We start from the raw sequence: 15,090 nt of genomic DNA on the forward strand, positions 1-15,090 counted from the left end.
ATGATTAGAGTTATATTACAAGTGATTACTATTATGACCTTTCATGCTTTCAGATTTTACTGCCACAGATGCCTTTATTAATGTTTCTTGGTTATTAATCTGATTTCTAAGAGAAAAATGAATATTAACACAAAGGGAAAAATCTCTATTAGCTTATCAATAGAGGTAGATTTTGAGGTAGGTTAATACACTTAGGATAGTTTTTCCATTCAGTTGGAAGAATTAGACTCTTGGGAAGAAAAATGTATTTCATTTCTAATGTCAAGGACTCAAATCTGAAGATCCTTAGAAAACACACTCCACTTGATTACAAGATAAATTTAAGTATATTTCAAATTAGACACAGATTTGGAAACTGAAATTATAACATGCACTCGAAAGGACAGCAGACAGCAGTTTGCCTAAATTGGCAAGTTTAAAACAGATACTGGGGCTGGAAGAAAAGAATGAAGAAAAGCAAACTGGCTTAGGAAGGGTAATTGGAAAATGACATTAGCTTTTTGCATTCCTGAAAAGGTGTGTGTAAGAAAAATTCTGTAACCATTTTATCACGGGCTTCCAATGTAATTTTGAGTTCATACGGGGAAATCACAGGTTCCCAGGACATGAATGACATTTCCATCAATTCATTCAGTTCTGTCTGCCACTTAGTTGGGTACCAGAGAGACAAAGGTAAATAAATTACCTTCTCTGTGCTCATGGGGCTTAATCTATTCTTGACAGAAGCTCATAATCAAGTAACTAACGAGCTACAGCACCGTGCGGAGGCTGTGCTGAGGAATGCTAATATTCTTCCTATTCTGGTATCTTCTAGAAAATTTCAATCTCCAGCCCAGGTCACAGAAGAAAAGTTATTCAACTGTACAATCAACCCATGAGATCGTTTCAGAAGAATTCTCAAGTTCACACGTATTGAAGTCTATTATAAAAATTATTTTCATTTCATTAGAGTTATCAGTGAAACCACTGAATATAAATGACGAAAGAGCCAGAGTCGTTGCCCTTACTTCAGAGCTATCATGGAACTCAGCAACTAGATGAGTCACAAGGAATTGCTTTTTTCACAGCGATCTTTAGTAATGAAAGCAATCACTGTTTTGGGGGTTGTTTTTTTTTACTCCATTACTGTCCTAGAAAACCATAATACCATTCTTAATTAATTTGTTAACTGGCTTCTAAATAAAAAACTGGTGATAAAATATTTAGTACCGGGTTAGAAAAATATTACATTGGTAATTTGACTCACTGGGATCCCTATTTCCATAGTTCCCTTGCAGTGACAAGCTGAGCTCCAGGCAGCGCGGCCCAGAGAACACACACATGCAAGATAATGAGATGTATGAGATGAATTACGGCCATAAAAATACCAGTTGCATAAAAGAGCAAACACAATTCAAACGACTCTACCCAAAGAGGCTGACTTTCAGATCCCTTCTAACTGGTGAGTAAAAGTTATCTGCCCCAGCCTAGATCATAAAAGTTATTTCTTCTGTTTCTATCTAAAATAAAAGTGTTGAAATTCAAAGGAAAAAAACCTCCTTTTAAAAGAAACATAGTATTAAAGGTAAGCCTTTGTGCAGCAGCCACTCCACCTCCAAGCAGAGAGGCCGGAGAACTGCACACTCGTGTGTGTAAGTACATAAATCTGTGTGAATATCAAATGTGGCTCTGAATTTCCTTGGTTCTTGCTGACACCAGGAAGGCCCTACACCCTGCTTGAAAGCACACTAAACCCGTTTTCAAGAATCACTTGGGGAATTTGTTCTAATGCAGATTTGGAGATCCTGTCCCCCAAGATTCTTAATTCAGAACGTTTAAGGTGTGTCTTTGGAATACAGTATTTTTTAATTTTTTTTATTTATTTATTTAGTTTTGGTGAGGAAGATTGGCCCTGAGCTAACATCTCTTGCCAATCTTCCTCGTTTTGCTTGAGGAAGATTGTTGCTGAGCTAACATGTGGAATACAATATTTTTAACAAGAATTCTTAAATTATTTATGCAACCCTTAGACCACACTTTAAGAAATACTGATAAGTGGTCATGATGACAAAAATTATGACCCCGCCCAAAAAATTGAGAAGTGTTCTATTACTAGGAAGATTTATTTTCATGTAAAAATATAGCAACCATTTTACATAAATTGGGAACAGAGTCACAAAAGACTCCCTCCTTAGACTTTGCTTAGTTAACTGAAATGATCATTACAATACTTCATTTGTATTCTCACAAACAAAGGAGGTAGCATGAACTCTTTATAGAGTTTTATTCCGCAATGATATTAACAAACCATTCGTCACTTTAAAAGGCAAGGAAAATTAATTAAATTAATGAGGTAGTTTCAAATATAGTGCTTGAATCAAAAGTTATTTGTATTCCTGGAATGGTCTACACTGTGTGTAGGAATAAACCATTCTTGGAAATTTAACTTAGCTAAAACATACTCCTCTAAAGAAGAAAAACAACTCTATTTCCTGATACCTCGCTTCTACTGTATTTAATCAGGAAAAGTGCCCATGCCTGAATGACAAAGCTGGCCTTGGGCAGAAGAGTCAAGGGACAGCAACCCCCACTCTACCGACCCCTAGCTTCTCCCATTTCATAATGTATAATACCATCTTTCTTCTCAGACGTTTTACCAGAGAAGTTCTAGAAGCAATTCGCTCAGTCAAAGAGAAATAAGAAGATGAACAATGTGGACCGTCAGGGCAGATCCCATCCACAGAGCGCCTTGACCTCCTCAACTCCACTCCACTCCAGCCTCCCATTCTCGCGGCCATACCGCACGCTTTGGCATCACGGTGAGGAGACCTCCAACCCCGGTGACGCTTCCCTTTTCTATAAGCCCTCAGTTCTCTCCTTAGCTAGGCTGACATCTGGGCAACTCTCATCAAGCATTCCTGTGCCCTGTCCTTATCATTCCACACACCACAGCCTGTCTTCTTGGCTTCACCCCGGGAGCTGAGCGCTCCTCTTACAAAAACACCACAGCCACACAAACGGCTGTCACCACATTTTCCCAGCCTCCACCCCACATCCCACCCTTCACTCTAAAACAATCCACCCACATATCTTCCTAGGCCACTTGTTCCTCGTGTGGCAGTAGAGCTCAAAGATTAAGGGAGCTGGCTCCAGCATCAGAAAAAACCTGGGGGCTGGCCCCATGGCCGAGTGGTTAAGTTCTCGTGCTCTGCTTCAGCGGCCCAGGGTTTCGCTGGTTCGGATCCTAGGCGTGGACACGGCACCGCTCATCAGGCCATGCTGAGGTGGCGTCCCACATGCCACAACTAGAAGGACCCACAACTAAAAATATACAACTATGTACCAGGGGGCTTTGGGGAGAAAAAGGAACAATAAAATCTTTAAAAAAAGAAAAAGCCTGGATCTCTCGTTTACTGCGTCTGTCACCTTCGACAAGACACTTAACCTCTTTACAACTATTTCCTGATCCCTAAAATGGAGATAATAGTAACCATCTCATGGGGTCACTGTGAGGATTGAATGAGACTGTAACATACTTAGGATAGGGCCTGGTAAGGACTCAATAAATGTTTTCGCTGTTATTCTCTCCAATAATTTTTTTTCCAAACCTTTTACCACCTCCCTTAAAATTACCCTCTACATGTCATCCTCCTCACCATCAGCAATTAATGGTGCCTCCCACTTATCAAGGAAGTTGAGGCTACCCGGCTTGAAATATCTTCACTCCCTGCCCACCTCTTACGAGGCTCTCCCTGTGCTCCCATTTTTTCCTCTTTCCCACTCGTCTGAAGCCTGCTAGCCCTCCACCTGTGCTGTGAGCCTGTCTGCCTGGACACTGCTCCATCAGTCATCCCCTGGCTCTGAGATTTTCAGGCCCTTCCTCTCTACTTTTCAAGATTTCCCTTTTACCCAAAAACATGGTTAAATCTTGCCCCTCGACAACAACAAATAATTCCCAAAACATACATACCACACTATCCTGTAAACGTTGCCTTCTCTTCTTTGCTTCTCAGAGAAGCTTCTAGAGAGTCCACAAGCTGTCTCTGCTTTCTCACCTCCCACTCACTCTTCACCTAAGAAGAGTATCTGTTCTGCCCCTACGTCCATACTGGCCTCCCAAACACCTCTGGGCATGGGTCTCCAAAGACCTCCAAGATGTCAATTCTGGTGGACACTTGTTGGTTTCCTTCTGGGTCTCTGTGCCACACCTGACACTACTGGCCATTTACTCCCGGCTTCTCTCTCCTGTTCACCGTCTCTGAATGCTTTCTCTCACATCCCAGTAGGAGCCTCCTCCATGGCCTGCCCTGTGGCTCGCTGCTTTTCAACCAACACAGGCTATCCTCAGCAGTCTCACTGACCTTATGATTTATCTACCACATGGACACTGGCCACCACTACACCTGCCTGTTTCCCCCAGATCTCTCTCTCTCAAACTGTAGACCTGCAAACCTACCTGCAGGCTGAACATATCCAGAGGCATCTCAAAATCTCCATGGCCAAAACTGACCTCATTATCTTCCGCCAGCCCAAACCCTAGACTCTTCTTTCTCTTCCCTTCCCTCCCTAACCGTTTCTCCCTCCCTAACCGTTTCCTAAGCAGAACTGAAGAGCATGGTAAACCTGACTGGATGGAAGGGTAACTGAAGTGTACCTTCAACAACAAGCAGAACTGAATATGTGGAAACGGGGGTAAAGGCCCTCCCATGTGTGCACACAGGCGCACACGTCCACCACACGAAGGTAAACTCAGGAATGGCAGGTAGGTTCCTTGAAGTGCAGAGTGACAGGGGGTGCGAAAGATAGGCTAAAATGAGAGGTTAGCCCCAGTCACGAAGACCTGTGCCGTGACGTGAAATGGTCATTGTTTTGACTCCACTACTTCCTTCCTCTCTAAATACAGAAATCCTGTCCCCCTTGCCAACAATTCATTAGGAATGGGTACCTGTCCAAACCTGGCCAGTAAGATGGGAGGGGAACACTGCCAGAGGCATTTCTAAGAATGTTTTCCTTGTTCTAAAAAGGGACTGTCTTCCTCTGGACATCATGCTGTGTGGCTGTGGCGCCTGAGAAGGCCGCACTCATCTGGCCAAGAGCCTGAGAGTTAACCCCACTCATGGGGAGGGCAGAGCTAAGAAAAACACAGAGAAATGGGGCTCGAGGCTTGACATTCCCCACATGGAGCCTGCCCCACCGCTGGGCCTGTCCTACCTCTGGATTACGTATTATTAAGATGATAAATCTCCTTACTGTTTTTTAAAAAAAAAAAAAAAGGAGGAGGAGGGGCCGGCCCAGTGGTATAGCAGTTAAGCTCACACGCTCCTCTGCAGCAGCATAGGGTTCACCGATTCGGATCCCAGGCGTGGACCTATACACTGCTCATCAAGCCATGCTGTGGCAGCATCCCACATACAAAATAGAGGAAGATGGGCACAGATGTTAGCTCAGCACCAATCTTCCTCATCAAAAATAAATAAATAAATAAAAATTTTAAAAAGGAGGAGGCTACAAGGATCATTCATGTTTAGAAAACCTGAGCTAAAAACAGTTGAAACAGGTTCCTTTACTGTAGGATTTCTCAGAATGTTAATATAATAACACACATGAGTAAAGTGTCAAGAACTCAGTTTTTCAAAGTTACATGACCACCAAGCCTCTCATCTTGCCTCTTTGTTCTTGCAGGGGACCTAAAAGCATCTCCCAGAATTAAGTGTTTATGGATGAGAGTTTAGAAAACTCTGATTTTTATCAGAAGAGATGAACAGAGTGTATGACTGACTGCTACGGTACGGTATAGCAATGACAGAGTAATATAGGCACAGAAAAAGTGTTGCAAGACTCCAAAGGGATCACTGTCCTTCTGTGAGGTTCTCACTCAGAAGGGCAGATGGGTTTCACATTATGTGCCAACTCTAGTAAACGTTTAGTGGCTGCCTGGAATGCCATGTTGAAAGGGATTCTGAGGCCTCATTCAGATTCAGCAAGAAAAAAAACAGCTTGACTTGATTAGTAATGATTGTCATGAGCATAGAAGGGGCAGTTGTGACATCATTTTCGTTCATTCTGAGACCTCTAAAGTGACACTAATTCCTAAACAGATCTTAGAACCATCCCAAAGACTCAAGTTTTCTTAAACCTGAACCAGGCCAGAATAATCTTTAATCATTAAAAGGGTAATACAGTGGTTAAGTGCATAGGACGATCCAGAGGAAGAGACCTGGGTTTAATTTTTCGTCCTTCCACTTGCTGTGTAGCCTGGGCACATTATTTAGCCTCTCTAAACCTCAGTTTTCCCAGCTGTAAAATGAGATTAACAGCCCCTACTCATATGATAGATATAAAAATTAAATTGGGTAATGCATATATGCACCTGCATAGAGTAAGTGCAATACATATTAGGTTTAGCTATAACAATTATTAAGGCGTTCGCTTTATGACATTCACATTATGACGGCTGTAGTACACGTATTTGTCCACTGTATTAACAGCCGTGGATTAGAGTAAAATGAATCAAACTGAGGCCACAGAAACCATTTCCCTGAACCTGTGAACAATGTCAATACAGGTGATGATAAGCAAACGGCAAAGGCGATTACATACGCTGTTCCGAATAAGTGTTACTTGCCTTTAAGACGACATATAGAGTATACATACGTCAGTTCTGGGTGAGATCCTTCTCAGTAAAAGATCTCATACGTATTTTTTCCAGACCTCTCTGTAGAAAAGGCCAAGAAACAACAGCCAAACCAATAGCAATGATCCTCTCTAACACCTAGAATGAGATTATTTGGTGTGATTTTCTGAATCTGAATTTTCTTACTTTATAATAAAAAGTTTTTTAAAACAGTAAAAGTGAGGGGCCGGCCCCATGGCTGAGTGGTCAAGTTTGTGCACTCTGCTTCGGTGGCCCAGGGTTTTGCTGGTTTGGATCTGGTTGGGTTTGCATTTATTAAAGCATGAACCGAAGGAGGAGCCAACCAGGAGGCAGGGTGACTGGACCAGAGACCATTGTAGTCACCTAGATCAGACACGATGGTAGCTGGAACCAGGTGGGAGACAGGGAACAAAGCAGATGCATGCAAGACACTCAAAAGGTAAAAGACATGGGGGCCGGCCCCGTGGCTGAGTGGTTAAGTTCGTGCGCTCTGCTTTGGTGGCCCAGGGTTTCGCCGGTTCGGATCCTGGGCACAGACCTAGCACCATTCATCAGGCCATGCTGAGGCGGCTTCCCACATAGCACAAGCAGAAGGACCTACAACTAGAATATACAACTATGTACTGGGGGGCTTTGGGGAGCAGAAGACTGGCAACAGATGTTAGCTCAGGGCCAATCTTTAAAAAAAAAAAAAAAGGTAAAAGACAGGATTTGAAGGAAATGTCAAGAAGGACTCTTAGGATTCCAGCTGGGGACTTGACTTTCAGAGATGCTAGTCACAGGCATAAGGAACAATGGAAGAAGGATGGGGACACTTGAACTCGTGTTCCCAGCACCACTCAGATTGCCAAGTGGAAACGTCAAGTTAAGCAGCTGAATAAACGAGTCTGAGGCCCAAAAAGAGCCGTGAGCCTGAGTAATGCATTTCGAATCCTCAGTGAAGAGATGGTTATTCTAGCAGCTCAAGGGTGAGACCGCCTAAGAGTGAGATGATAAAAAAATGAGACCTCAAGAATGACCAAAACTCAAATCCGGAGAATGAACCAACTTCTTGAGCTTCTAAGGGTCAAAAGCTGAGAAAGCTTTAGTAAAACAAGACAAAAATCAGAAGGAAAAATAAGAGATTCACAAGTCTGCCTCAGGAAAAACGCACTGAAATTTCTGAAATATTTAAGATGTTAATTTCACATCTATCAAGTTGGCAGAGCCCGTACGCAACCCTCAGGTGTATATTTGCATGGGCTGACCTGCACAGGGGGAAGAGGCCTTTGGGAGGTGGCCTGTGTGTTCAAAGTTGGAGACTAGAGAAAGTTTTGGAGCTCAGAGAAAAAGTCCTAGCTTGACCCCAGGGGCTGCAAGGAGCCAGGTGGAGAGAGAAGCCACAGACAGAAGGGAAGGGGCTGTCTTCACAGGAGATGCAACCAGGGGCAGAAGTTCCCCAGCTTCTACAACAAAGTGAAACCATTTTTAAAAAGCACGTGCAAGTGAGAGAAAAGGGGCTACACTCTCGGATTCTATAAAGCACGTAATATGGCTTTGGCTCAGAACAAACACAATGACCGAGCATTCCTGGATATCCAGCTTTGGGGGACCGACAGAGTAGCAGTCCAACAAGAAATGCACTTTTTCACAGGCTGGCAGTGGTGACAGCGGAGGAGCCTCTCAAATGTTTTGCAGGCACCAGGAATGGAAGAACGTAAGTGAGCTTACTCACAAATACAGGAGACCCTGCCTGTGGACTCACAGGAATGAGGAGGTCGAGGGTGATGGCCCTGCATGAGCAGACAGGGGCAAACACCCATAAAATTTTAGTTACTACTTTTTTTTTTGTTTTTTTTTGAGGAAGATTAGCCCTGATCTAACATCTGCCACCAATCCTCTTTTTGCTGAGGAAGGCTGACCCTGAGTTAACATCCATGCCCATCTTCCTCTATTTTATATGTGGGACGCCTACCACAGCATGTCTGCACCTGGGATCCGAACCGGCGAAGTGGAATGTGTGCACTTAACCACTGCGCCACGGGCCAGCCCCTAGTTACTACTTTTAATGTAAACTCATACTTACAGGTGGGTGAGAAATTCAGGTTACTTTAGAAATGAGTATTTGCAAAAACTTACCTAATTCTCCAAGAGGTGTATTCTACACTAACATTGAAAGCTTATTAGATAGGTCCTAGTGGCCTAAACAAGTTCATCGTCTTATCCTAAAAATGCACAATTCAGGGCCGGCACCTTGGCCAAGTGGTTAAAGTTCTGCCCCCTCTGCTTTGGCGGCCCAGGTTTGGATCCTGGGCACAGACCTACTCCACTCACCAACCACACTGTGGAGGTGGTCCATGCACCAAAAATAGAGGAGGATTGGCACAGATGTTATGTCAGGGCTAATCTTCCTCAAGGAAAAAAAAGGGGGAAGATTGGCAGCAGACGTTAGCTCAGGCAGAGTCTTCCTCACCAAAAACAAAAAAAAACCGCACAGTTCATTCCTTTACCCAGTTGGCCTCAGAGGCATTTTACTTGGGGTTATCGTAGTCATTTTTCTTTACATCCAGCTCATGGCTAATTCACACATGGAATCCTCAGGCTGGCTGACAAGTGCACCAGGACTGGCCAGTGCCGAGAGTAACTGGTAAGCACGGGCCAGCCCCAGGGACAGAGCAGGCACACCTCACATGCCATGCTCCCAAAGCAGCACCTGAGCTGAGAAGCCCACCAAAATACAACCAAACCCACTGGGTTTTCCAGAAACTCCACTGTGTTTCGAGAAACTGCATAAGCACATACCTCAGGACTAAAGTAGGATGTAGAAATGAGTAAGTGAACTGAAGCCCTGGCTCTCAGGGTATCCAGGGGACCCCAGGGCTGCTATCTAACCCTGTCATCACCACACAACCAACCAACCCTAGTTTGGAAAGTGACCTTGCAGTGAAAGGTAAAGACACAAGTTCCATGTTTGCAAACTTTTTTCTTTCAAAAGCAAAGTTGCAATTTTTTTTTGCAAAAAAGCAAGTTTGCATGCCATCATTTTAATACTAACAGATTTCCACAGCCACCATTCATTTTCTAAAACCTGAAATCTCAGCACCAAACCTGCTGAGTCATCGTTTCTGTACAATTGTGTGCACCATTCTGACTACAAGACTCATCCATTTTAAGGAATGGAGGGCACTCCCTACCTCCAAAACGACAAGGATGGGAAACAAATCCTAAGACGTTTTTAAGAAGGCAACATTCAATTAGTAAGGTGACATCACAGCATGCTCCCAAAACAAAAGTAGCTTCAGATTCAAAAGAGTTAGAAATAAACCTCCTGGGAATGACCAGAATTTAGGCTCCAAGTAAAATGTTCGAGTACGGAGACTTCAGTCTTCACGTTTGTGAATAAACAGTGGGACCTTTTGGTTTGGGGCTCAATTCACTGTTTAAAGAGAATTTTAGGACTAGAACACTCTTGAAAAGATTCTTGAACCTACCTGCAATGATAACTAACGATAATGAATATCAAAGGAAAACCACACTCACTCTTGAATTCACACAGCTTCATTAACTCTCACTTTTTATCACTATAACTGCACAGTATTTCTCCCCTTAAGTCCATCCCGATCATATTTCCATTTAACCTTTCTAAAGCCCAGCTCTGAGGCTGTGCTCAGGAAACGTCAATAGCTGCCACGCCTACACACTAAAATCCAATTCTCCTCTCTCAGTTGAGTACTTCTACAAGCTGACCAAAGCCACTTTCCCATCCTAGTGCCTATGACTCATCTCACAAACTCACCGGCAACTCGAATCCCAAATGGTACATGTACTCTGTCTGTAAAACAGTTTGCTTGGTTTATTTGGTTTTGGTTTTGTACAAATTATGAAAATATATATTGCTTCCTTTAGACAGTTTTGTGAAATTCAGATACATACTTTCTTCATTCCTTAGGACACATGTGCTGGCTCTCATGAGCATTTCTTATGGTCTACATTTAACCACGTATTATGTCTTCCTATTTTGAAGTTATCACTGTTCATATACAGCATCATCTGATGCTCACCAACCTTAAAGAATAGTTCCTTCCTAATATAAGCACAGAAAATAAATAATTTTCTTTTACGTGTAATCACTGTTTATATATCAAGAGATCATAGGTATCGAAAACTTCTTTTTGAATACATATTTGTATTTGCTTCTATATAAATATATAAAATATATATCTGGAAGAAAAAACTATTAATAGTGGTTGCCTATAGGGAAGGAGGATTTTTTTTTCCCTGTATACTCTTTCACATGCTTTGATTCTTTCAAAAAAAAATATGATTGTATAACCCATGTAAAAAATTACATTTAAAAATTAGGAATAGTATGAACTTAAAGTAAAACAACCCTTACAATACAGTGAGAATGAGATAGGATCCTATGATTTTAAAGCATTCTCAAAAAGCCACCTTTCTCAAAAATATTTTCCCCACTAGCCAACAGGACTTAAACCCCCTAGTTAAAATGCAAACAAATATTCTGAAGGTAGTAAGTGTATTTTGCCATTATCCATGATCAAATTACTGAAGCTTAGTTTATCACATTAGCATAATAAAAGAAAGTCACAAAGAGGCTGTATATAGGCCCCCTAATTCCTGTTTCTTTTGTTTTTCCTTCAAGTAACTAAATTAAGTTTGTTTTACTCAAAGAACCTTTGTATTAGTAAAAGACCTCATTTAGGAATTCTAGAAGTCTTGCCCAAGCCAACTGGCGCCATGGATTGCCAGTGTGAATGTTTTTACTGTCTCTATAAACATCTGCCCTCCCATCCAGTCCTCTCTATCAACCCAATGTACTCAGTCTGAGGGGGCTTGGACAGGGGGTATTGTGTTCACCTCTGAATCCTCCCCAACACTAAAAACAGCGCCAAGCACTTCCAGAAAGCAATTATCCAAGCTCTTAGTGACACCTATTGCAAGGCTGTGACCCTTCTCTAGGAAACTGCGGTTGAAACTTCAACTCTAAAAACGTCAGTTGGAGACTTAAATGTGTTCTCACCTCAAACAATAATCCATTCATTCTGGCAAAAAACCATCTACTGAGCACCTACTGTGTGCCTGGCACCGGTGCTCAGCAACTAAGGAGGCAAAAAATTATCTAAGGAGATCAGAATAGCAGATTTGTAGCAGACATTCAGTCAATGCTTATGAGATTTGATGAACTTCTGGAACTTTTCTATCTGCTTAAACTTTGAAAAGTCTTTCACTAATGTTTTCTTCACGTGGCAGTGGACTTTAGTTTCCCATAAACTACCAAGCACCTGACTTTTGTGGACTGTCTTGTTTCAGCCCCCCAAGCCTCATGAATGAATTACTTCTTTACTTTTGAACTTATGGGACGTGGGACGTAAATCAAGCAGTATCCAATAAACTACAGTGTAAAAGAAAAGAGAAAATCCATAGCCTATAAGATAATTGACAGTTAAAGAAGCTCTTCCCTCTCACCTTCCTATCATTAAAATGTCAGAAAAAATTTTCCTTTTTTCCATTATAAGAAGATGAACTCTGTAGTACTGACCCAGTAATGAAATTAAGTTTTCTAAACTATTGATTCCCTTTTGCCATATTTCTCTTGCTGTGTTGCCTTGCTTGGATCACGTGCTACAGTCGAGTGACTGCAGCTAGAGAATCTGAGGCGCTCGGTCCAGGTGAGTTAACTGGCTTAGCACAAGACCCAAATCACCAACTATGCCAGCCTACTCAGCAAAGCTGGACTAACAAGGGTTACACCAGGAGCAGGCCAGGCCTAGAACATCACAGCTCCAGTTCTGCTGGCCTGCAACAAAGTCGGAGTTTTTCTAAAGTGGGACTCAGCTATCAACTGTCAAGACTTGAGCGTCAACCTTCCTGACCTTACACAAAAGCTTCCTTAGTACCTGAAAATACCACTGGATATTATTTCTACTTGAGATGAAAATTATTTTTACTACTTTAATCAAGAGTGATCCCACCCAAGCAAAATGAAAATCCTTGTGCGTAGGAAATACCCAATAGATGCTAGAATAATTAGTATTCTAACTGGAGGTGGAAAGCACTAAGTTAGTGACCACAAATGGACATAATCTTCTTCGTTATCTTCAGCAGACACTTCTCGAGCTCCTACAAGGTGCAGGGGATAACAGAAGGCGTCAATCATGGGTCCTAACCACATGGAGTCTGTAGCTGCTAAGTGCACTGTGAAGCATGTAGAAGCATTTGAACACTCCGAGACATAAAAACACCTTTTCCCTCTTAGTTTAGGCTTCTCTAGTTGCCTACTTTTAACAACGTATGCGTTTTCCTTCTAGAGAGTAAATCCAAAAAGAAAAAAAGAGGAAGGAAGGAAGGATGGACAGATAGAAGGATAAGTCGCAGTGTCTATCTGATACGTCTAGCTAACACTAGAAGAATCCAAAATGTAGAAGAATGAGGATTCTTTTCTTCATGCTGAATCAAAATTTCTGTGGTGCAGTAGTCACTGTATCTTAAAAGGCACCATTTGGCTCACTACTAAACAGCCTCCCCTCCACATATGTTAGATGACCCTTGTGGTCCAACTCCTACCCTACCCCCACGGAACTGACAGGTATTTTATACTATACCACATGCTTATGCTTCCATTCATAAAGAAGAAAACTTTAAAAAAAAAAAACCTTTAACACAAATACATTGGAAATACAGCACAACTAAAGGCATCAGTACTGTAAAAAATATATAGAGAGAATTTTATGCAAATAACACACATCTCAATTCTAAGTAACATCTAACTTAGAAAGTAAGGTTCCTAACTTGTTTTCTTATTTAAGGCTATTATAAGAATCCAAGTTCAAGAAGAACGACCAATAGTCTACTTTCCTTAGACTGTACTTCAACTCTTCTATTACCTGAAATCTTCAGGTAACATATACGAGAAATTACGTAAGCTGCTTCACGTTCTGTCACCTTCAAAGTACTATTTCCTCTAATTCCTCTACTCAACCACCTTTCTGAATGATAATTCAAGTTTTACCTGCCCAGGAGTGCAAGTGAGCTTGGCGGTTTGGGGAACGTTTTCCAGGGAACAGAATGGTAACCCACAACATGAAACTTCCAGGCTTCCAACGTGGACTGCAATACTATGGCTTTGACCGTGACCTCACCATCTAAACTTCCTCTCCCCACTTACCAGGCACTCTCAGTCACTTAACTCTCAGTCATTTTTTTGTTTCATAGGCATTTATTACTGTGCAAAAGTATCTCACTTATTGTCTGATCCCCCAGAAGAATACAATCCCCAGAGAGCAGGACTTTTGTGCGTCTTGTTGATTCAACCCCCGCTTCCAGAATAGTACCTGGCTTACTCAAAATACCGGATAAATCGCACGGACTGAACTATAACTTCTTACGATACTCTAAAGAACTGGAACGTTTTTTACAGACCAATAAACCAACTAGTAAAATCTTGGGGTCCTCATTTTTCATTATGGTAGGAAAAAAGCAAGAGGAAAAGTACACCTGCTCACCAACTCTTGCTAAATTAGACATGAAAAAAGACAATTAAGTGGAGGTTTTTAAGAGAAATAAACATTACTAATTTTTGAGACTACTTATGAAAACAGAAGTTCCTGTTGCTGAATATACTGAACTGCAGACCAACGTGCCTGAGTGGGGATGCCTGACTCGTTAACTTACACTCTTCAGCCATTATCTCAGCACTGCATTCCGAATAGACAGACCCAGGAAACGGTGATTTTGGTGAAGAGAGTAATGATCTTTACAAAGGAGTAGCAGGTCACATCATAAGCAAACACAAAATCCAGGGCGTAATGGCCTCTCTAACAAATATTCTCATTAAGTTAAGCCACTGCCATTTGCCTTCCTACAAAGTGCTTGGGCAATTTCAGTTTAAGGATGGTATCATTCAGTCAAGCAGTGAGTGTCAAGCTACGATAGAATCAAGTTTCATCTAAAGGGTTACGAGACGGAAGCTGGGAGGTAGAGAAAGTAGTAGTTTGGCAGTAAGGAAGAGAAGAGCCCATTTGGAATATTTCCAGTATTCCCTAACCTCCGCCCGACTGTCCCATATCTCACTGGGGATAGCTTTCCTTTTGTTGCAAACTACAGGAGAGCGACTTTTGGCATCCCCTTTCCAAATTACACAAACTAGCCGGGACTGCATTACTTAACATGGTGGAATTCAGGATGGCGTGGTAAAAAGTGTACACAGGCTTGGGTATTGGAGAGGGGTGGGGTGACCTAAGCCAACTTAGCCTCCGCGAGTTAAGTTTCCTCATCTGTAAATGGTCACAAAGTTACCTCCCACGGAGAACGGCGAAAAGAACCAAATACAAGGACCAGTATAGGGTGCAGCGCCTGCGTATCGGGAATGCTGGGTTCTCCTTCCTTCCACTCACCAGCTGCAGAGCAACATCGAAGCTGTGGCACGAGTATTCAACTATCAAGGTTGTGACCGAGAA

At 42.2% G+C, this 15,090-nt stretch overlaps 1 protein-coding gene across 4 annotated transcripts in view; it reads right to left on the reverse strand.

The window, feature by feature from the left end:
• SNX25 (sorting nexin 25) overlaps positions 1 to 15,090 on the reverse strand; it is a 165,387-nt gene that overhangs the window by 149,521 nt on the left and 776 nt on the right. The window lies entirely within an intron of this gene.

The sequence above is a fragment of the Equus caballus genome, chromosome 27, assembly GCF_041296265.1.
Source record: "Equus caballus isolate H_3958 breed thoroughbred chromosome 27, TB-T2T, whole genome shotgun sequence".
In the NCBI taxonomy this organism is placed as follows: Eukaryota; Metazoa; Chordata; class Mammalia; order Perissodactyla; family Equidae; genus Equus; species Equus caballus.